Source organism: Silurus meridionalis, chromosome 3 (genome assembly GCF_014805685.1).
Source record: "Silurus meridionalis isolate SWU-2019-XX chromosome 3, ASM1480568v1, whole genome shotgun sequence".
NCBI lineage: Eukaryota > Metazoa > Chordata > Actinopteri > Siluriformes > Siluridae > Silurus > Silurus meridionalis.
This window is the reverse complement of record NC_060886.1, coordinates 28918862-28943460: the sequence shown is the minus strand read 5'-3', so window position 1 is coordinate 28943460 and position 24599 is coordinate 28918862. Positions and strand designations below refer to the sequence as shown.

Below are 24599 nucleotides of genomic sequence, written 5' to 3'. Positions count from 1 at the left end.
TAATTCATAGCCATGTCAGACATCCATAACTATTGTCCAGGTTCTTAAATGTCTTCCAAGACACACTGCTCTTTTATTACATCATGAACTCCAATGATAGAGACTTAATGATATCAATAACTTTGAATCAGACATACAGTATTACATGCAGATGAAAACTCAAGGTTTTCTTTCCCGTATCTCCACCAGAGCTACTCTTATTATTTTGCCTCTTCACATTGATATTTTATTCTCTCCATCTAGATTTGCATACCTGAGCCAGGTGTATAAAATTTTAATTACCTAGGCTTGGATCTCTTGTTCTGAGCCCAACACGTAACATCACTGAATGAAACACAGGCCCTGTGAAGGTTTGGATCCGATTTCAACGCCACGATTGTTTCATCTGTTGGCAAGAAAAAGCTGCTGTGAGCCCCCGTATCAGGAAACACACTCGGAGTTGGCCGAGAGCTCCGACACGTGCAGGCTAAACAAAGGCTATGCCAGACTACGGTGTTATCCTGCAGCCAATTCTTCCACTGCCTTTTTGCCTACACCCCATTCTTCAGTTCGGCACTGTTCCGGATGATGTATTTCATAGTCGGCTGTAATAAAGTTTAATTAACTGGCCAGATCCGTGAACTGGCCCCTGTGATGCCCCCTCAGGGCTGTGATGGATGTCATTTAAATTAATTACTGATAGAAAACATCAGTCTTGCTGTGATCTTTAGGTTTATAACCTAAACCCCCACTTTTGGAGGCAAAAATGCAAATTTTTCTGCCCATTTCAACCAGTCATTTGCTCAGTAAAGGTTTTCTACGGCAAAAAGAATTTTCAGGCATAGTTTTTTTTAGATGTGCTGCTTTCACCACACTTGTGTCTCATGATAAGGAAAAGCAAAGTAAACAAGACCAAGAGCTTCACTAATTTAATAATCAGCAATCAAAACTGGCTGAATTTACTAAATAGATGAATGGAAAAAGGAAGGAATGAGGTACTGTCTGATGCCAAGGCAACAGAGACCATCAGTCTAGCTCTGTGAGGCTTGATAAGAAGTTGATATTCTATACAGTCTGGACTAAATCACCTGTGAACTATTTTAAATGGCCGAATGACTCTCGGACACAACTTGTAGAAGGGTAGGTGAAGCCAAAGATCTCAATTTGATAGCTAAACCCCATCACTGGCCTGAATTCAGGAGTTATTTTTCTATCACTCTTTGCTTGGGTCTTTTGGAAGGTTTGATAGAGGTGAATGTGAGGTCACTTCCTTATATTTCTTTGTGTTGGTTTCTATGGGAAAAGTAGTAGTATTAAAACACTGGAAAGCATTCCGGGTGATATATGATGTTATTTACTTCCAATCTATAAAAATGCAGACTCTGGTGATTGGAAATTCATAACTTTGTATTTAATGCTTATATTTGACCGTATTGTCTCGAATATAAGACGACCGGACTTTCGCTTTTAGGACCGTGGTACGGTATTAGCATTTCTAAGACTTTCTTCTTAGACTCGCAATCTCCTGACTCCTAATTCCATTATGCCGCATTTCTTGGCTGATTGACAGTTGTTAAACAGACAAATAAGTATTTATCACCACGACCTATTTTCGCGGGTGTACGGTAATATTGACAATAGTTCAGAGATCGAGGTTCCCTGGTGGTCTAGTGGTTAGGATGCTGGGCTCTCACCGCTGCGGCCCGGGTTCGATCCCCGGTCAGGGAACCATCCCCAGCCATTAGGGTTGCACAAGCCGTAGTGCCGGTCCCAAGCCCGGATAAATGGGGAGGGTTGCGTTAGGAAGGGCATCCAGCGTAAAAACGTGCCAAATCAAACATGCGGATGGTCCGCTGTGGCGACCCCTAATGGGAGAAGCCGAAAGAAAGTTTAGTTCAGAGATCGAATATAAGACGACATCATTTATTGAGATGGTTTTTCATAAAAAAAATACATATAAAAGCGAATACATATAAAAGGTGGTAAAAATTTGCCGCAGCTGTTAAAACGGGTACAACAAAATCAATTTAAAGGTGAGAGCAGTAAAAAAGGTGAATAAGCTGTTATAGTTGTTGCAAATACTGTAAATAATGAATAATTACAGGCTAATTGCACCAGGTACCATTATAAATATCTCTGCCATATATAACAGGCTGCTAGCAGTCACTTGAAATGAATTGCAGGATGGCCTGAAAGCAGCAGGGATGGTTATGCTGCAAATAATAAGCAATAAAATGAACCCATGCAAAAAAATTAAAATAATAAAACTGCTTTCCGAGTTTTGTTAGAACAAAAGATGAAACCGGACTATAACTCATTGTCAGTGATTGAGCTCATCAAGTCTGCTTCTTTGGAAATTTTGCTCGTCTATTACATCTCATCAAAGGAATCATGAATGGAGCGATGTACAAGGACATAATAAATAGGAATTTATCTTGATCTAATCAGCCAGGAAACTAAATGTGGTAGAAGATGGACATCAGAAAAAACAACCAGACAATTACTCAAGACTGTCTAGGCCATGCAATCATGTTTAGCTTCTTTTTAGAGACCAATGTCCTGCCTGGATTTTCAAGAAAAATTTTAATCTCGTGTGCATATGTTAATTAGCTGTATATGTATTGCCATTACAGCTCATGTACATTTGACACCTGACTATTCATATTTGATTTTTGAACGTCTCATTCCCCATCTCTATATTGCTGTTATAATAATCTTCGTTCATCTGGGTAGGTGCTCCACAAGATTTTGGAGTGTGTTTGTGGAGATGTACTCAGCCACAAGGGTGTAAGTACAGTCAGATGCTGAAGTTGGTGAGGCGAGGAGGCCTGGGTTGCAGTCAGCATTTTAATTCATCCCAAAGGTGTTCTTAGGGTTGAGGTCAGAGCTTTATTCCACTCACGATATTCCACTGCGAACCATGTAAACCATATTTTAATATAATTTGGCTTTCGATCGCCTTGTTCTAAATGAAGGGGAGAATTTCACGCCACAGACGTCCAATACAATTAAGTTATTTCTGAAATTTGGGGAATCAGTTTGGCGAAGAATCACAAATGGCTTGAAAAATCAGGTCTTTTTGTTTATCTGGTTTATATATGCCTTACACATAAAGTACCTCTATTCTTATTTCCTCGCACTGTTTGGTGTTTGTATGAGAAACAGCACTAGCTGTTATAATCGCAACTGAAGTATCACCCCAGGTCCGAGCTAGCCCGTCTGACCTGACCCGTCCTGCTCATCATTGCAACCAGGTTCCTAAAAAAATTTCACTACACTCTACAAGTGGATTGCGGTCTATTTTCTGTATCAGTGTCAAAAACTATAATCATATAATAACTTGTTCAACTGAAAAGGACATTTATAGAGGTTTTAGTGCTAATAGTCTGCATACCGTAAATCAATCCGTGGTAATAAACATGCTGAAGGCAACGATACTTAAGCCAAAATAGCCAAGCAGGGTATACAAGAAATTCAAGATGGTTCGACTTTTCGATCTTACGATGTCAATAGCGATACAGCATATACATTTATACTGTATAGTTTTTACAGTACGGTACTGTAAATTGCACTGTTTTGCTCAATTATGTACTGTAATTTGTTAAATCATTAATATTTACAATATATTCCTCATACCGATCACCCTTCTTGGGTAGGCTAGGCCATGTCTCGACTTTTAAAGTTACTATGGGGGTCATCAGAACACATTTCCTTTGGAAATCAGAAACTACCCGTACTGATTTGTATACACCTTCAATAAAACCCCATCTACACTACTGTCTGCAATAGATGAAGTTCCCGATTTACAATCGGACTTGACAGAACAATAAAAGAATTGACTGTTTTTTTATGATCGCTAAATATCCTAAAATTATGTTGTACTTTTTAACCAATGCCATTTCTCTTTGAACGTTTATTTTAAATTGGTCCTAGTACCGATCCTGGAACTCCTGTCTGGCTGAGTTTTTATTTTTTTTTTAATACCATAGATTGTATCTTATATCAAAAGATTTTTTTATATTTCTTCCTGGCGGGTTGTCTAAAGGTTTGAAGCTAGTTATATAAGAGGTGCGGCGATTGAGCTAAAAAATCCGAAATGAAATCCCTGTATAAATTGGCAAAATCGTCATGACAACTATCTCTACTGATATCCTATCTTAAGGAGGACACTCTGTTCATGTGGAATTCAATTTCTGGTTTCTTTTGATAGCCGATATTTTGGCTTTGCGAGACTTGCTCAGCATGACGGAAGTTTGTTTTTGAAGAAGATCCAAAGCTTGCCAAACATGTCCTAGAGAACACTAATACTGGAGGAATGGGATGGGTGGGTGGTTGGGGGTTGGCACTGACAAAACCATATGGCATTATCAAATATTTATGAGTGGCCAGTGCTGTCCTCTAGCATTCACTCTACTTCTGCTCAAGTGTTTATAGGACAATATTCAGTGTGAGGATCAAACGTCTGAGGGCACAAAGGGTAGTGGGTAATTGCGATTTGGTTATGGCCTCCATAATTGACACAAGGTCTATGATGCTGTGATGAGAAGGGGGCTTACTTCAGTATTGATGCCCCTTCATGCAGGGTAATTGTGTTGGTGCATGGCAACTCCCTCATGTCTGCTTGTTTGCAGTCTAGTGGTTGGAAAAAGATTGGATTCTTTACACGTACATTGGAAACCTTTTTCCAACAGGAGGCCAGAAGAGTAGTACATTGAAATCATTTTAATGGTTGTTCTTTCAAGGATTCTTGCTAACATAACTATTGGTTGGAAATGAGTATCGATGTCTTTAGAGTGGCTGTCAGCTGGCATGAAGCCTGTACTGCGTATTGTATCATTAGTATGTCGTTTGACGAGTATTTGCAGATTGCTGACATGACACTTTAGCACAGTCTTCAAACTCTGTAAATGTTCAGCGTATGGTGCACACAGCTAAAAGGAACTAGCTATTTCAACACAATATCTTACCTTCTAATAGCTTGGCCTTTTTTTATGCTGGAGAGGCGTCCATCTTTTAAAAAAAACTCTAACTTCCATTTTTCTCGTTTCCTTTCCAACAGGCATGACAGCATTTCAATGGGTGGTTGTATTTTAAAAGGTGGAAAAGCTAATTACTGCTAGGCTCCTTGCTGCTTTGACTACTGACGTGGCGAGGGGGGAAATAGAAGCTTGATTCATCTTTTTACATATGACAGGAAACCTGACAGAGATAAATGAGGCAAACAGATGCTAAGAGGATTGCCTGACTTAGAGGGTATAAAAGTCCCAACCTGAACAAGACAAGAGTGGGTTTCTTTTGTAGTGTTCTAGTTCTCGCACTGCAAAAGAGAACAACCTGGAGGAAGTAGGGCGAAAAGGAGCCCTTGATATTTCAATCTAACCGCTTTGCTTTGGGCGATGGGCATGCTAGGTAGGCTATATACTAGATGTGATAAGATGGAACTGACCACCAAAACAATCTTTGGCCTGCTTGGCCTCCCTCATTGTCATCTGGAAATTTGATAGACACTTCAAACTTGGGTGAAATTGTGAACAAAAAATGAGCAAGCTTTAGAGTTTAGCTAGTTTTTGAACATATAATGTTACTAAAAGCAAAAGATCTTACAGGTTATGTTTCATGAACCAAAAAAAAAAAAAGGTGATTCTCAACCAGCAAGAAATGGAACCACCAGAAAGGAGGAAAAAAAGAAAGGCTAAGGAGGAGGTTTATGGATGTGGTGAAGGAAGACATGTAGGTAGTTGGTTTGAAAGATGCAAATGTACAGGACAGGGGGGTATGGAGATGGATGATCCGCTGTGGCGACCCCTAATGGGAGAAGCCGAAACAAGAAGACGACGACTTTTCACCTAAGGTTGAAAAACAAAACTGCTGAGTAAGACTATATGGATCCAAGGCTCCTTTACCCATACATTAGTAAATTAGATCCATATCACTGTGAATAGCGGTACCACAAGTAGGAAACTCCCGTCAAATAAACACTTCCACAAAAAAAAAAGCAGAATTCATGGAGAATGACACTAATGCGAAGAGGAACCAACAGCTCAGCATGAACAGCAGTTTCAAATGCAGAAACAGCATTCCCTGGTTAAAGAGGGTGGAAGGGGTAGCTGGGGGGGGTGGCACTTTGAGAATAACCTCTTCTCCTATTCCAGAGACAGAACCAAGCTGTGAGCGGTAATTGAAAGCAAAGGATTACTGAGCGCTGGACCCTTTTGAGCCCACCCATTAAGTAAATACAAACAGATATTGCAAAAGCATTCAAACGTGGCCCCAGAATGGCACACAATGAAGCAACGTCTGAACCCCAGCCGGGTTAATTGGAGACAAATTGGTGAAAACGAGCTCCCGGGAAATGCGTAATTTTTATTTATTTTTTGTACTTCTTACTTTACAAATGTTGAGAACTGGAGAATGTGGAAAAAAAAAAAGAAGCTCTCCAACCAGAGGTATTCGAAATGAAATGGAGCGGAATGAATCTGTTTTTGGTTAGCAGGGTTTCTGTAGGGTCTTAAAAAGTCATTTCAGGGCATGAAAAGTCTTGAAATCGCTATTCTAAGTCTTAAATAATTGTAAACGGGTCCATGTCCATGTAACGCTGCCTCTGATGCACCTCGAAATGCTCCCATTATCGCTTTAGAATGTTTTTGTGCGCTTTCCACGGTGTTGCAGTTCTTTCTTTCGCTGGTCCAAATATAATTAACTTTTTTTTTTTACGAAAATTTGTTTAGCACGAGTCTCTTGTTGTTGTAGTACCACACGTAAAAATGGACTTTATTTTGGTTATTTTACTATGGAAAAGCGCAAGTTTAGCAATAGTTGAATTTAGGGCTTGGTTTAGGCTAACATGATGTGTTTCTGAATTTCATTCTTACTGCTCTTAAAAAAAAAAGTCAAATTTGAAACCCTGTTTGGGCGTTTTTTCTTTTTTTTTTTCTTTCATTATTTTATCTTACGGCTCTGTTTTGAAATGTCTTTCCTCCTTCTAAAAAAACTGTTCATAAGCTTCACTAGCAATCAATACAAATTTGTTTCTAACCTGATGGCTTCAGTCTCTTCCAGGATGATCCTGACCTCCCCAAACACCCCCCTCCCATCATTCAGAGAGCATGTTGGATGCTTTTCAGGTTTTGATGAGAATAAAAAATGATGTAAATCATATGCTACGAGCTTCACAGTCAACGTAATGCAATCCAATCGAGCACCAGTGGGAGGTTTTATAAACAGTCATCATCATCATCTGAGATAATATGTCTCTATGGGAAGTTATACTACCGAAAACAGCAAAAGTCTGCTGTTAATAAACTTCTTTTTAAATTATTTGGTCTCCTATTGAGAGAGCTTTTAGATGGAGTCATTTCAGCGAAACGAAGCAGATGGAGAACGCCAGCTTTCTACCAGTGTCAGGTTCGGTTCCGTTCTTTTAATTGTGCAAATGTAAGTAAAAAAGCAAAGAGGGGAAAAAAACAAAAAGAGATAGAAACATCATAACGGATAGGCTTGCTCTTCGAGCTGTGGCCCAATAACTCCAAGTTAATTACACACGTTGTAGTTTGTCAGCAATAAACGAAAGCCTCCTTAATTACACACGAGAGCCTGCTGTGGTTATGAATGTTTCATTTCCGCCTGGAAAATCGTGGCCTATGGATTACGTCATTCATCGGATGAAGTCATAAGTGCGCAGTATACCGTATAGCGACGGCTACGGACGTCAGGTGATTTCTCCACAGCCAGGTTTTTATCATGTTACTAGAAATAGATTGATATGTACAAGGAACAAGGTTTTTACTTCTTATATATCAGTTTACTAGGGGTGCCCACTAACAAAAGATTCAATGCTTTAATAGGAGGAGCCTAATTCGACAACGAATCTCACACTATTCGCAGAAGTGTTATGAAACAAGGATCATTCCATTTCGAGTATACGTGGGTACGGGTGTCCGATTTTACATAGAACGACCGTTTTTCTTCCAATACGTTAATATACGGCTTAGTATGCTAATAAACTTTCTTTCGGCTTCTCCCGTTAGGGGTCGCCACAGCGGATCCTCCGCACGTTTGATTTGGCACATGTTTTTAATCAATCTGAGTTTCATCTCCTTGAGCTGTGACTGACACAGGAGCATCTTGGTGGCAGGAATTTAAATATTGAGATTCTGTGAAGGTATATTCTGTTACTCTGGCACGTCCAGTAGAAAATCACTCTGAGACGAATCGTTCTTCTGAGTCGCATTAAACAACAAATGACTCATCGCTAGTGTCAGACACTGATGTGTAAGTTGTCAATCACTGACAGACACGGAGCAATTAGTGTTTGATTGAGTTCCTGATCAAAGTAATAGCGAATGCGGTCATCCATGATGCTGCCTCTAGAACATGCTCTTATGCATACACAGAAAATACACTGAAAAATTACTGATGGTGAGGAAACAATGAGGAAATCATATTTGAATGCATGGCCTCTTAGGACTTACTTATTTCATTGCTCTCACAGGAAAGTCAAAATGAAAGTCTGACAGAATCGAGTGGAAATGAAGACTAAGGAGCATACAGTACTAAAGAGAATTCCAAGAAGGTTAATGATACGATTATAGAATATAAAAGGGGTTGGACATCCCAGTAAGCACTGCTGGATCGATAGTCAGGAACTAGAAGCAGCATCCGACCACCCCAGCACTAAGCCGTCAATCAAAACCGAACAGACACTGGTAAAAGAAGCCACTCCACTTTCAAGGAGCTACAGAGTACAGCGATTGAGAGTGAAATGAGAGTGCAGCTGACGGGCAGCATAATGGAGGACTGTATGGCAGAGTGACTAGAAAGAGACTTTGCTCATGAAAAGCCATGTGGTGTGATTATAGCAAGATCGATATCCTCTATTGCAGGGGTGGCCAACCAGTCAGAGACCGAGAGCCACATTTTTGACTGTGTTACCGCAAAGAGCCACATCATACACATGGGCACACGTGAACATCACCCATCCCTTCCTCTTACACACACACACACACACACACACACACACACACACACACACACACACACACCTCTGCTCAGCCAGATTTATTGTAAATGTCACACACCAACATAATGACAGAAATTGACTCCCACAGTTGTAAGACCACAGGACAGTCATTTTCAACAATGAACATTGTGTGCACTGTCTCACACACAAACTCTCAGTTCAACCAAGTCCACAAACAAAAATATAATAATTTACAATAGCGTTTTTCTTTTACTATGCATGTTACTTAGTGGGACTTTTGGCATCCTTGCCTTGAACAATCCCCTTCAAATCTGCCTCGTATTCCGTTGTTGCCACTCGAAGCAATTCTTTCACATGGGTGTCAGTCAGAACAGATCAATGCTTTGATTTCACGTGTTTCAGTGTAGAAAACAAGGACTTTGTTTTTTTTGTTTTTTTAATGTGCGTGTTCACTTGAGTTCAATACGGTATTTTCGTCAAATGCGCATGTGCGTGAAATGAATATACCGCAGGGGTGGGCAATTAATTTTTACAAGGGGCCACATGAGAAACCTGAATTGTGTCAGAGGGCCACACCAACGATAATATTTTAGGGATGCACCGAAATGAAAATTCAATTCAAAAGGCAATGAAATCCATCATTTTTTGTGTTCTGCCTTTTGCCTCGGCACCATCACTGGAAAACTTTCCTGTCTTTTCAAAAACGTCCACTACAGACGGAGTGCGAATGCTCGGATTGACTACTTTTCTGCGCCGCGTTCTTCTCATATTTAGAAGGCAATCGGGATGTTTGGATTTCAGGTGATAAATTAAACCCCGACTTGGAGAAACTCTTTGCAGATACACCCACTCTTGAAATTTCAGCATTGCATGTTTTGCAAATCGCTCTCCGCACACCGCAGACATGTTGCTCTTATCCAGATAACCGTGTGCTGGCTGCGCTTTTTTATTGCGTCATTACAATTGTGTTTCTGCCGTGTTGTTTCGGTGATTTAGGTATTTCCGAAAATTCTCGGTGCATCCCTGTAATTTATGATTGGCCTCATGCCAAGGTCTGATATACCGCAAACTTTCCCAATAGGGGCGAGCTCATTTAAGTCTTAAAAATACCGTATTAAACGTAAGCAAAGCGAACACGCACATTAAAAATCAAACACACAAAAATCGATATGAACGTGAGAGCCGCATGAAACCAGCCAAAGAGCCGCATGCGGCTCGCAAGCCGGGTTGGCCACCCCTGCTCTATTGGGTAAGTATCGTGTGGTGGTGCGAGCTATACCTTCTTTAACACCATCACTGTGGTGACATCCGAGTGGGCGTTCAAGTCAAACAGAGACTTTTGAGTTCATACAACAAAACAGAACAAAGTGTAAGTGGAATCTGCAATTTTTTTTCAACATACATTTATACACTTTAAGATTTGACATGGAAAGATTTGTCAGTACGCCTGGGACTTCATCAGTCTTGAATTGCTGGACTCAGAGGAAGTTTTTTTTGTTGTTTTTTCCAACTCTTCTGTGCCAGTCAAAAACAGAAAGCTGTCTTGGTACTTGGTTAATAAATGCAAAGTGAGATCTGAATATCTTTTGTGGGCAGGGATCCACTACAACAAGGATATCCACCGATGGAGGTGCGCCAACGTTGACACCATACAAATGTCTGATTGTGGCTGAGCGTCTTATCACCCTACTGTGCTTGAAGTCTTCTGTAGATATCTGTGGGTTTTACACCTTCGTTCACAAGAAACCTCAGCATCACGCACTGTTCCATGCAATAACAATTCAATTCATTTTTTGTATAGCAATTTTAAAAATGAACATTGTCTCAAAGCAGCTTTACACAGATAATGTGGTGATTAAAATGAATATGTTCTTTATAAGTGCAAGTTTGTCCCTGATGAGCTAGTCGGTGGCGACTGTGGCAAGGAAAAACTCCCAGAGATAGAATAGGAAAGAAACCTTGAGAGGATCCAGACTCAAAAGGGGGACCCATCCTCATCTGGGTTGCACCGAATGTCCATTTCTTGCAGATAAACAATGTTGCGGGGTACAATGATGGTGATCAGAAGCCTTATTCAGTGTTGAAAACTGTTGACATTAACTACAGTTCAAATCCATCCTCACAGCTCCCATTCTTACTCCGGAATTTCATGGAACCACCCAAGGCGTTGATGAGAAACCATCCCCGGGTGCACAGAGTGGCCTCCAAACGATGAGGACGCTATGCAGAGGCAGGCCTGGATGAAGTGGGAAGAGTGGCAGGAACAGTGGTCACTGGAACCTTAAAAGCATGTTTAAACACTGTTGTCTGCCATCTTGATTAATGGTTTATGGATTGGCCTGCGGCATGTGCGGCACCTATCAGTAATTGGACATGCTAGCCACTTACTACTGCGTGTAGAACTGCCATGCTAGCATGCATGTCTTTATCTGTACAATTAAAAGTCCCAGATTGACTCGAACGCCCTTTTTGGAAATAGAAAACAAATAGGTGCTGGATGAAGACAATTACAGGGGAATATTACATAAAGACTTGCTTTAGTCTAGACAGCCAGACACTAGTCCCCAGGCAATGCAAGACAAAAAGGTGAATGTTCTACAGGTCAAGTGCAAGATCTCAGTCCCATTGAGAATTGGTGGCACAGTTTCAAAACTGCAGAACCTCAAAAAACAACTAAGTCTCGTCCAATCCCGTCTAACCCAGAGGACACAATGCTCATAATTTGTAAACTAGAAGAAATCTACTGTATAATTTAAGAGCTTTCCATATCTTCTGCCTATTTTCAGCAAATTACCAAGCACTATTCATTTCATCAGACCCATTTTTACAAATAGTTTCCTAAAAGACATCTACATCTACAACTTCTTTTCTTTTTTTTTTATTTGTTACTGACAAAAAAAAAACATCTACGTAGACTACATTATAATTAATGTGTTTATCGAATCCCAAATGAAATTCGTATTTCTATCATTGTACAAAGTCTGGATCTGCTTTCCCCTCTTTGCGTCAAACCCAGGACAAAGCTATAAATGTCTTCCATTGCAATTTTGTCCATTAATCTGCTAAATGTATGCCTGGAAATTCCAGCTTCCAGTGTTCTATGGTTAAAACGCTAAAAGGGTAATGCATGAGTCATTTTCCATCCTGCTCTCCAACGAGAGACTTAACTTTTTCGCTTATAGCCCCCAAATGGCTCATTTGGCGAAAGTACTGCTTCTGCGGTGGAGAGATGAGCACGATGATAATCGAGCTCTCTCGGAGAGAGATAAGGGCATTGTTGGCTGAGAAAAATGGTGCGGTTTTTGAATTTATGAGGACCGAGAACTCTTTTTGTTTTAAGCGCTCGAGAAATCGCACCCGGTGATCTGCATGGAGTTACCGAAGCGGAACCTCGGTGGAGACAGAAGGGAGAAGTGGCCAAGACTGTAATCAATAATCTATGGGTTTCAATGCTTAATAATACATGAGTTTCTGCTTAATTCAGAGCCGGTAGACTACAGGGGCACAACTGTATTTCTGAATAAATGACTTGCCATCAAGCCTTTAGATGATCCAAAGAGACAAAGACAAGGAAGAGAATTCCCACCAGACCCAGAGTTCATTCTGGATTCGGAAAGCTGGAGCAGCTCTGCTTTTGTTAAGACTTCACCATTGGCTTTCTTGAACGGCGCATTTCTGAGATAAAGTATGGATTTTGCAGAATTTTCCTCTGTCTGAATAGTGATGGAAGATGAAGCTTAATGATTCGCACAATGCAATTAATAAAGTTTTTTGTTTTTTTATCTTCATATTTGCAGGTTCTGTTTCTAAAGAATTTAAGGGTGATTTTGTGAAAAACCTTTTTAATAATTACCAATTCAAAATCATGTCTTGAAGCATATAACGAATGCCATCTTATGACTTTCTTATTGAAAAGCAGAAATATACGAGGTGGTATAAAATGTTTTTAATACAAACTGCTGCAGGAAGACCTTCGACAAGCTCAACCACTGAAAACCATTAGGCAACTTGTGCATGATGATCAGCGGTGAACAATATACATGATCTCACTTTCTACTTTTACCAAAGATAAAGATCCAGCTCTAATTTCGGTGGTTTGGCACCGTTGCGGAAATCCGGTGCAAATCGTAGGTGGTCCTTGATGCGCTTCAAGAAAAAAGACTTCCAGGATATGTTCCAAAAATGACAGGAACGCCGGGATCAATGTATTGCTGTGCAAGGGGACTATTTAGAAGGTAATAGTGTTTAAACATAAATAAATAAAGTACTTTATTGTAAACAAAACCAGTCTTGAAATGTTTTTGTGCCTCGTAAAATAAAAATCCTGGGTAGGACACAGACTAAGAACACTATCCGTCTACATCTCACTGAGAGAAAATAGTTTTGAGAAAAAGTGTGAGAAATGTGCAATTATTTAGGTTAGGGCTGGGGTGAGATACACAAGGATGTCAACAACAATGGATTTCATCCACAAGGTCATGGACAAAGAAGCCTTTCCCTCCCAGAAATTGTAAAAAATCAGTTGCTTTTTTTTTTGTTTATACTCATGGACTTGTGATGCCAGGCTGCTCCTGACCTTCATATGTGGTAGCACGGAGACACTGGAGGCTTGGAAGCAATGGCCAAACATTCTCGCAGGTTTTGTACCTGCTCACTAAAGCGTGAAATCACTTTGCCACATTTTCCCCACTTCTCATCGCCCCCTCTGTTTTTGTAGCCCCCATGTATTTCTGCAATACTTTCCCTCCCCATTCCCACATGCTGGCACAAAAAAAAAAAAAAACATGCTTCGATTCTTCTTATTCATATCCATCACAACCTCCAGCTCCTTTAAGACGACACAAAAATCAAGTGCTGTTTTTTTATTTCTTGGAACGGTTCCTAAGGCTTGGAACACCAACACCTCTGCATAATGAAAAGTGTGTATGTGGTCCAAGAGGGTAATTGTTTTTAATTAGCGATCTGCAATAGACTTGGGTACCTCCCTTACTACCGCTGTGTGACCGGTTTATTTTTACTGTTTTTCCAAAAGGCGTTATAATGAGCAGAAATGCTATGTAATCACCAAGAAAAGTTCTGTCCTTTCAATTATAAAATAATCATAAAATAAAATAATTGTGAGACATTATGTAAAGCAGGAAATAAGATTAAATCCCAGTAAGCACTGGTGGATCAATAGTGAGGAAGTACCATATTCTACATTGTAATGTGTACCATGCTACATGGATTGTCCTCACACAGGCAATGTATTTTGGAATTGGTAATTTGTAGGTCATCATTTTCGGTGGACATTTTCCCCATGCAAATTCTTCCACAATTGGGATATTTTACCCACCATGAATTGTGTCTTGGACATAACAAACCACAAAAAACATTGTCTTCCAAGCACTTTTCTTAATTATGTTAGACAAGAATGTTATGCTTGTCTACAACAAATCTTAGCCAGCAATTCTTGCAAATTTGAATACTGACTAACGACTGAATTTGGTTCCAGGCTCCTCGATCCAAACAGTTGTTTGTTCGTATAGAACCAGACCCATTGATAAGCGATTGAATGGAGCAAATATGGGTACCAAAGGTTGAGTTAAATTCACTAACAAAGTAGATGACTTGAATAACAAAGGGGCGCTCAGGCAAAATTGGGATTTTTGGGTTTATAAAGTGAAAGATCTAATTGTAAGGAGTGGAAACTGCATTTATTTTTCAACATACTCTCCTGGTATGGTTATACATCTATCCCTGTTATTCGGCATAGAAAGTTTGGTCAGTATGCCTGAACCATCAACGTTGTATTTTCACAGAAATAACTGTTGTGGGCAAGAAACCACTACAACTGAGATCGTCAATGACTGACGTCCGGCCATCTTTAAAATGTTTACACCAAAGTCTTACTGTAGCTTTTCATCACTGTACTGTGTTTAAAGTCTTCTATTCAATTTAATTCAATTCATTTTTTTTATTGCGCTTTTAACAATGATCATTGTCTCAAAGCAGCTTCACACAGATAATGTGCTATTAAATAATGATACACCATATTTATCAACAATACTTCATGGTTTTTATCCCACCCAGGTTTAGGCTGTGTGTTGGCTTTTCAGGCTTGCATGATGGATGATGAGCCAGCCAGCCTTGATGCATGTGTTGTGTTGCCACAAAAGTGAGTACAGACTGTTGCTAGCTAAAAACAAATTGGCTATACAGTACTTAGTAGCACTGGAAGTACAATACAGGGAAACAATAGTAATTACATAGGTGTTGGCGCTTCAACGAATTCCATATAAACACCAGGGACCATGGTCTTTCCAAACCTGAACCAATTTGTCGAGGAGTTTCGAAGAGATTTGATTTGTATGTAATGTATGCATCAAACCGCATCATCTTTACTACTAGAACTTCTTAGAATATCTCACCAGGAGTTCCCACACACACAAGGGTGTAGTATAGGTGGAATGCTTTCACGTCTTATTCTTCAGTAATGACAACGAATGAATTAAACATTTCTTGCACTCCTTTTTACCTTTCAGCATCCAATTTATTTTTTTTAACCTCCTTCGTAGGCCTGCTAAACAGTGCCACGGCTTGGGGTGGATGATGCAAGAAGCGCACAATATTTGTAGTTTGCTGAAACCCCAGCACAATCCTCAGCATTGTTTACCAGCACTGTTTACCAAAGAGGCGATCACCTTTTGTCCTCTGACTCAGGCATCCTCTCAGTGTTTCCTCATCCATCTGTTTGATGTGCTCAAGTATAAGAGCGTGCGAGGTCACAATCCATTGCTTGCTTGCTTTGTTTGATCATGCCTATCACTGTGCACTTTCTATACATCTCCGACATTATCTGGTCGTGGAAGTGCAATTGCTTTGCAATATTATGAAGCCCTAGCAGGAAGAAACGACCCCTGGCTTTTCTGTGATTTATTATGGTTCATCTGATGATGAAAAACAAATACCCCTGCAATTTTTACAATCACTATGTGGCCAAAGGGCTCTATTCATTATTATTTTTTATTTAAGGGAGCTCCATAATCAGAATGAATGGAACCAAGATTTTGCTGGCTGCCGGTCTGGCGGAAATTTAATAGGCATCCTACAGTAGGTTCCTTCGTTCTTAGGCTATCAACCTAATCCTTTTTTTATAATAAATTAGATTTAATATTATATATTTGAGATGAAGGTGCAGTGGAAACAGAGCCCGTTTGGGACCGGCACTAAGAGGGCACTGGCTTGAGCAACCCTAATGGCTGGGGTTGGTTCCCTGACAGAGATACAGTACACTTGGTAAAATATTACTCCAGTAGAAGAGCTCTCCTCAAAGTATCACTTAAGTAAAAGGTACACAAATATTTTCCCTCGAATTCACTTAAAACTTAAGTATCCAAATTACTTTGATATATTATGGCTATAATGTTCCTATTATCATTTTTGTCAAAAGACTCAATCAACGCAAACGTTACTCTTAGCACACCAATCTATTAATAGAATGATTAATGAGTCAAACACTGATATCTATTCAAATTATCATGAGCTCAAAACCTTTTGTTTTCCAACAACTTAAAAAAATAAATAAACAAAATAAATCACGCAAATGAGGCCACGGGTGTCGTGGCGAGTTTGAGTCAGGAGTTTTCTTCCATCATTTATTCCCAAAATGTTCTGCTGGCTGCTCAGACTAGACTCCTCCAACTTGCTTTTATCAGGTCTGAAAGACATTTGAACCACTGCAACTGATCCTGAAGGCAACTTCCCTAGGTTCACCCATACCGACGCATTGCTACACTCTCTCCTCTGGCTTCCTGTAGCTGCCTGCATCAGATTGAAATGTATGATGCTCAGCTATTATGCCAAAAAACGCCATTATGCCACTCCTCTACCTCAGAGCATTAATCTAACCCCCACCACCCAATCCACAAACACTGCTTGACTGGTCCCACAATTTCTAGGATACAAGGAAGACATGCTTCGAGACTATGTTCTTGATAGAAGTCTGAACAGCCGAGGTTTTAAGGGAAATTTAAAGGAATCTTTCAGAAGTATTTAAATAGCACTTTTTGCACTAACATCTATTTTCTCTCAAAAGGTTTTAGACGGATTGTGTCCTATCGAACCAGCAAAGCATTTTTGTAAGTCCTTCTATATAAGGGCATCTACAAAAAGTTTATTCTAATTATTTACATACCTCATTTTTACATTAGCCGGTAGAAACAGATCCTCCTGTGACCCTGGTCATGAAGTTAGCAGCTAAAAGATCTAACAGACTTCAAGCTTCTGTAACAATACTACTTACAGTATATAGAACACTACTACATCAGAAATATGGTAACAAGGAGCAATAGACAAGTTATTAAACTTTCCTTGGTGGCAAGGGTATGCGAGAGAAACGTCAAAAAGTTAGCATGCTAAGTAGAGTTATTAACCAGGATTTCAAGAAACGTTTACCAGGTTTCAACTTCCAAATATTTACACTTTGGTGTATTTACACCTGATAAACAAGCCTAGGGTGACTGTGACAAGGGAAAACTTCCTGAGATGTTATGAGGAAGAAACCTTGAGAGGAACCACAGGGGGAAAATAAAAACAGGAAACCCATCCTCATTAGGGTGACACCAAGATTCTAACAGCAAAGGTTATTCTAACAGCAAATGATGACTTAATGTGGTATGGGATGTACAAAAAGCACAATCTTATGGTCAGGTGTCCACAAACCTTCGTCTATATACAGTACTATATATAAAACCAGGACCTTATGGGGATCCACCTGGAGTCAACCTTCAGGTGTAGGCATGAAGGGTATGAAGTTGTTATTGTTTCCATTCAGTGGTCATGAATGAATCACACTGAAGTGCCTTCCATCCTTGAGTGTCTTATTTATGCAGCCTACACTAACAGCTATTGAAATTCACCCTTGTTGCACCTAATCGCTTGAAGACACAAATGCCCGAAATGCCAGGACCGCAATTTGGCAAAGCATAAAAGATTAATTTTGAAGTATTCCAAAAAGACAAACCGTGATTCTAAAAGTCAAAGCTCTATTTATATGCAAGTACTCGCCTTATGAGCGCGACTCCAAGGACTGATGGGTATTATGATGCTCCATCAAAAGAACGGGGACCTTTTTTTTTTTTTTACTAGCGTTAAAATCAATACATGTTTGCATGTGAATTGGGTTTTTAAGAAGGGCTTCTATTCAATCCAATGTTCATTCAAGTGAAGCCAAGGTTCTACCTTTACACTGTCAAAGGCACAGCATGTGTGAAGGAATTTTCCTAACGGTAAAATTCTTTAGGTTCAGGTAAAAAACAAAACACAAAGGTTTTGCTGAGGACGATCCCGAGTCAAATTGAATTTCTGAGCAAAGTCAAGCAGCAGAAATTGAGCCTTTAGGAATCGCTTTTGATATTCATCATGTTGGTTTTCTCGTCGATTTGGGGATGTGCTTGGATCCTGCAATACTCATTAAAATTTGGTAATATGTATAAAATTTGAATTGTCAACTTGCCATGGCTTAAGTTGCCGTTTTGACTTGACAACCGATTGTAATGTTAAATGAACATTAAGATGAAATGAAACCACATTTGAGTACGTCTGAATTTTCCATATACTGTATTGAATCAAGTCAAGTAGGTCCAGGTTCATGTAGGTTCTAATTCTCCTGGATTTCCTTGACATTGCCCTGAAGTTTGCGTAGAAGATTTGTTAAGTGGCCCGAAAGGTCATGACTTGAAATTGAATAGCACTCGATCACTTATACAACAAGACCCAAAACCTACACAAAGGGAGCATCTTTAAGATCTGGTTTACATAGGATAAAGTGGAAAATCTTGAATGGCTTGCTGAGGAGCTTTGACCTCAACCCTATTGAACAAATTTGGGATGATTTGATTGCACCGCAGGCTTCCCAAGAGAGCGGAGGCTGTTATAACAGCAAATTGGAGCTAATTATTTGCCTTGTGTTGAACTTTTGGTTTGAAGATTTGGGAAGTGGTTAAAGTGTCGGACTTTGGATCAGAAGGTCATGAGTTCAAATCCCAGGTCACGGTTTCTATATTTATAAATTTTGGCTTTTACTTTGACCTCGAGAGTCCGTCTTGTTGATGCAAACGTAATTTGTACAATATTTAAACCATGCATCCATGTATTGGTTTGCCTTTTGTCTATTTTGAATCATTCCCTTATTTCGAAGACAACTTTGGTTTCAACTCAAAAAATTCCCCACATAGTCAAGACAATGAGAAATAGTTTGAGCAGAATTCAGAAAATAAACAAAAAAACAAGTTCAGTTTCCAAAATTTGGCATGACAGAAGAAGCCCACAATGTAATAAGGTTATAAAGCTGTACAATGTGTAACAGAGATTACGAAGGACAATCGACCACGTTAAAAAAAAAAATGCCACTGGCTTCTGATGCTTTACAATTGAAAGCACCTTTGACTGACTAAAATCTGGAAATTTGGTCCACCACTGGAATGATAATTACTGACCCATGCAATGAAAATGTTATTCATAGAAGTTTACATTTACAGCTTCTGGCAGATGTTCTTACATGTATCTCATTCATACAACTGAACAATTAAGGGCCTTGTTTAGGGGCCCCAAAAGTGGCAACTTGGTGTGATTTAAACTCACAATCTTTAGAACCAAAGTCCAATGGTGTAACCACTAAGCTGCCACCTCCTACAAGTTCACTTTCCATATATGTAATTAACAACAAAAGCACCCCCACACACACACACCAAATCCTTAAACATTCAGCCTTTTTGTATATTTTTTTATTTTATGCAACTTCCCTGTCTATTCACTCTGTACATAATTAAATAAGGTCAGGAACAACAGTTCTACCAGTGGACACATTCGACGCTATAGGCCACGTGTCGGGCGTGACCTTAAAGGGTAAGAAAGTATTCTGAACCTCCTGTCACTAGCAAGCAAGAAAAGTTAGTTAATGAGAGTGATAAGAATAAGAATTAGGAAATACACCAGCATTTTATAGCTTTGCAAACCTGGGCATGTGTGTCCTGAAGGTTAGAGTTTACACAGTGGGTTTATTGCTGATTTGTCAGTTTCATAACCATTGTGCTTGAAAAAGAGGTGAATACATGCATACATTATATATAATATATTGTTGTGGTCCCCCTTTTTGTTCTCAAAACAGTCCTGACCCTTCAAGCATTAACAGCAATTTGAGCCACAGTAGTCTGTCTGTTGGATCGGACCAGCCTTTGATCCCCATGTGCATCAATGAGCCTCGGCCGCCCATGATCCTGTCGCAGGTTCACCGCTGTTCCTTCGCGTTACCACTTTTGATAAATATTGCAGACCGTGAACACCAAAAGAGCTACAGTTTTGGAGATGCTCTAACCCAGTCAGCTAGCCGTCTAATTTTGGCCTTTGCCAAACTTGCTTTACGATTGCCCATTTTTCCTGATTTTAACACATCATTGCCATGATTAAGAGGTAGTGTTATTCACTAATTACTTACCGTAATTTCCGGACTATAAAGCGCACACATATATAAGCCGCACCCACTGAATTTTACGAAGATTTTTATTCTAAACATACTACACTGAAACTAATGAACTTTACACAGGCTTTAACGAAAGACAGTGTCTGTTACACAGTGTAACGGGTGAAATATATTGTGGCCCTTTTAAGAGCAGAGCGGCATTTTGGGAATAGCCTGCCGCCTCATTTTTCCGGTATTACTGCATGTGTGCAAGACCGAGGAATATGTCATTATTTTCTGATGCTCATTTCTAAGTTTCTTTCACTGACCCGTAGAAAAAATAAAAATAAAAAAGCATGAGTTTTGGAAACCTGTCTGTGCTTATATGATTTCTGTTGCAACTGGAGTTAGCGAGCTCTCCCATTTACATTTGCGGCATTTAGCAGACGCTCTTATCCAGAGCGACGTACAAAAGTGCTTAAAATTTTTAGTAATGAATAAATCTACACTGGTACGCAAGATTACAAACTTAATATAAATATAACTTGAATTCTACAAACTTGGAAAGTGCTAAATTAGGTATTTCAGGAAGAGGTAGGTCTTCAGTCGTCGCTTGAAGATAATCAGGGACTCTGCTGTACGGACATCTAGGGGAAGTTCATTTCACCACCTTGGTGCCAGAACAGAGAAGACCCTTAACCCAGACTCAACGCGTTACAACGGCTTGTATCTAAACAGTAGCCTACCAAGAAAGTAATTGTTTACGGTCTTCCTCCTTCCTTTCACAACTATTGTTTTGGCATTGTCGTGCGTTTAGAAATTACCGTGCTCGAAGCCGTGCAACTCAGAACACAGGTGAGGTGCGTTTTTTCGTTTTCATTCGGAAATTTCATTGGTCTAATGTTATGTCTCTCATGAGCTCATTGCTCTTATGTTATGTGAAACTGGGAAAAACCCAGAAAAATTCCATAAATTAGCCGCTTCGTTGTTTAAGCCGCGGGGTTCAAAACAGGGGATAATAGGGAAATTGTTTGGTTGCAGATGCTCACAGTGAAAAATCTAAGTAAAGATTATAGTAAAAAAAATCAAAATAAAAATCTATAAATAAATATACATGCTAAGGTACATAGCAAGTGAAATGAAATGTGTGGCAGGAGTGAAAAACAAATGGCAGAAAAGTCTACAATAATAGTTCAAGTTTTTGCACACATCACTAATTATTATTATTGCACATAATTGCCCTAGATATCAACAATATACAAGTGCGGCATAAAAGTAAATAAATATAACTATCTATATTGTCTATATCATTTAACTTCTATATCATGAAGCAGCTGTTCAACACAACTGTGGCGCTCTGTGGTGCATCGTGAACGTACTCCGAAAACTGTCCAGTGTTTTGTATCACAAGAAAGTATTCAACTGGTTTATATGAGGCATGGCAAAGTATTTCAGCTGAACATTTGGAGAAACAAACATCCATGTGCCAAGAGGTTGTGAAGCTATAATTCATGATAAGGTCTATTTTTTTGTTACAGAAACGCTACCATCATAGGAATGTAAAATGGTAGAAAAATGGGGTATGCATTATATATACAGTGCATACAGGCAACGCCCATTGCATGTAGCAGGAGGGGGAACCAACATCTCGCATACCCTTCAGCAAATGTGCAGTCGCCCATCTGACCAGCATGATGAACTTCCTCGAGGAGCCACGCTTCCTGTCCTTTTGAACCAAGATATCGCGATGATTCCAATAAGCGATAGTGAATGCATTTCCTGCTTTTGTGAGACTGTGTACTTAATAAGACGGCGGCAAGTTCACAGCTCAAATGTCACCATGTGAACGCCAGCTTGTCGATCTTTCCATCCTGACCTTTGATAGTGTTTACCTACACGGAACATAAACGGAAAGCTAATCTAATGGTTTTTACAAAATGCTTGATGAAGGGTGAAGGGACAGATGATGGTCACCAGACGACTAGACAGGGGCATGAGGTGATCGAGTTCAGCGAATGGGTACGGCAGTGATTGATGGATTAGCATACGGTACAGGGAGAAGGTTGATTCTATTGTTTTTGCAATAAAACACTCCGGGTTTGAGAACAAAAGATAAACATCAGGCAATAACGCTTCTAGTCCAGGTTCTGTCATTTTTTTTTTTTTTTAAAAGAAGGACGGTTTTCTTTCGCTTGCTGAGGTAAAATGCACGTTTATAGTCCATGTTACAGTTCGATCACTGGCTTGGCTAATCTACAACCTTTAACCTCCCAACCTTTTAATCTACAACCTTTAAACATTTTTTCTGGTTGTTAGAACACGTGTTTTCTTTCTATTTTATGGACTCTCCTAATGGTTGTATTGATCCTTTGTGTAAAGAGAAATTTCATTTACACTGCTCGAACCCAATGTAAATATTTTAAGCTAGCTTGATTTCAATTGCTAAGTTGGTTTAAATACATTGTACCTTAAAAAAACTAAAAAACCTCTGTTCTCAAATGCCAAAACAATGTTTTTATATTCATCGGCTGAAGTGTCTCATTTTCTATTCGGCTTTCCTGCAGCTGAACATCTCTCTTTCCTCCCCCATGGTTTTCTGCTCATTAAGCAAACACCAGGATCCCTATCAGCTGCCATTCAGACTTGTCCTGGATAAAGCTTTTTGTTTTGGTTTTTTTTGTTTTTTCTACTAGTACAACTCCAGTACGGCGAAACGGGTGACATTTCATCGCGTATCTTAATTAGAGGAATTGTCACGTCGTGAACGAAAGCGAAGTCTGTTGAGGAATTCGTTTAAGGCTGTTCGAACACATTGGCAAGTACATTTGATAGTGACATGAGATCTGTTTTAAAAGCATCCTTTCTTTTTTTTTTTGGATTAGCACTGAAAATATAAAATGCTTCTTGATGATATGATATGGACAAAAGTTTGTTCACACCAGACCATGTGCTTTTTGAACATCTCATTCCATATGAAATCCCTGTTTGCTGTTAAAATAACCTTCACTCTTCTGGGAAGATGTTCTGCTTGATTTTGGAGTGTGCTCGAGAACCTGTGTGTCATGATGTAGGCTTCGGGTGCAGTCAACATTCCCAAAGGTGTTTAATAGAGTTAAGATCAGAGCTTTATGGCAAGAGATCTTCCACTTCAACCCATTTTAACCATATCGTCATAGAGCTGGATTGGTTTACAGAGGGCATTCTCGTGCCTTATGAGTCGTTTTGTTTCTAAAGATTTTTAAGATAGAGAACAGGACCCCCACCTCCTCACCGCAGTCAAATATAGAGGTGGAACTGTAATGGTTTAGGTTGCTTGGAAGCAGGAAAGGTCTAGGTGAAAGGAAAACTAAACCAGCATTGCTACCATGCTACACTTCATCGCATCGCCATGTGATTTCATCTAGACTGCAGCTCATTGGAAGAGACAACCAACAGTTGTCTGGAGTGTTAGCCATAATGGAATTATAGAAAGGCCTGCCCAGTCACTGCACCCAAATTCTATTCAACTGGTCTGGGATGAATTGAATCACAACATGAGGCATGAAAAAGTATTAGAGCTGATCGTTTGGAGAAACGAAATGTCTGGCTGCCAACAGTGTGTAAGTGTTATTAATGCTAAAGGGGGATTTTTTTTTTTTTTTGGAAACAAAATCTTTCATGTAGAGATGCGATTAAAAAAAAAACCAGGCGTGTCCGAACTTTTGACAGGACACACCTAGTACTTTATTCGATACATATATTTTCAGTGAGAATTTCAAAACCTCATTTTGTATCGATCTCAGTAGCTGCACATTAAACTCCACAAGACATGAACTATCAAATACAAAAGAAAGAAACCAACAACAATAAAGATTTTTAAACATAATTTGCAAACTGGCTTCATGTGTCGAGATTTCTGGACTGAGACACATCAAAAGCAAGACTAATCCAATACATTAAGCAGGTTCGGTGTCAATAAACAGACAAGATGTCAGCAAACAAGTAAAAGCAAGACGTAACTGAGGGAAGAAGAACGAGTGTCTTACCTAAATGCAGCTGGCCAAAACAAACAAACAGAATGTTGGGTGCTGAACGTTACAGTGGCAGGAAATGAGACTTCATGGGAAAAGAAAAGAAAACGAATGCGATTTTTAATAAAGGGTGCATTGTGAACAGGGTTTAGTGACATGGTGCAGGGTGTAATTGAGCACAGGTGTAGAC

The 24599-nt window shown here is 39.6% G+C and overlaps 1 long non-coding RNA gene across 1 annotated transcript in view; it reads right to left on the bottom strand.

Moving 5' to 3' along the window:
• Nucleotides 1-24566, bottom strand: part of LOC124383100 — a 55243-nt gene extending 30677 nt beyond the window's left edge. Inside the window, exon 1 of the long non-coding RNA XR_006925216.1 lies at nt 24425-24566. This is a non-coding gene — a long non-coding RNA (uncharacterized LOC124383100). The remainder of the gene's footprint in view (nt 1-24424) is intronic.
• Nucleotides 24567-24599: the final 33 nt, after the last annotated feature.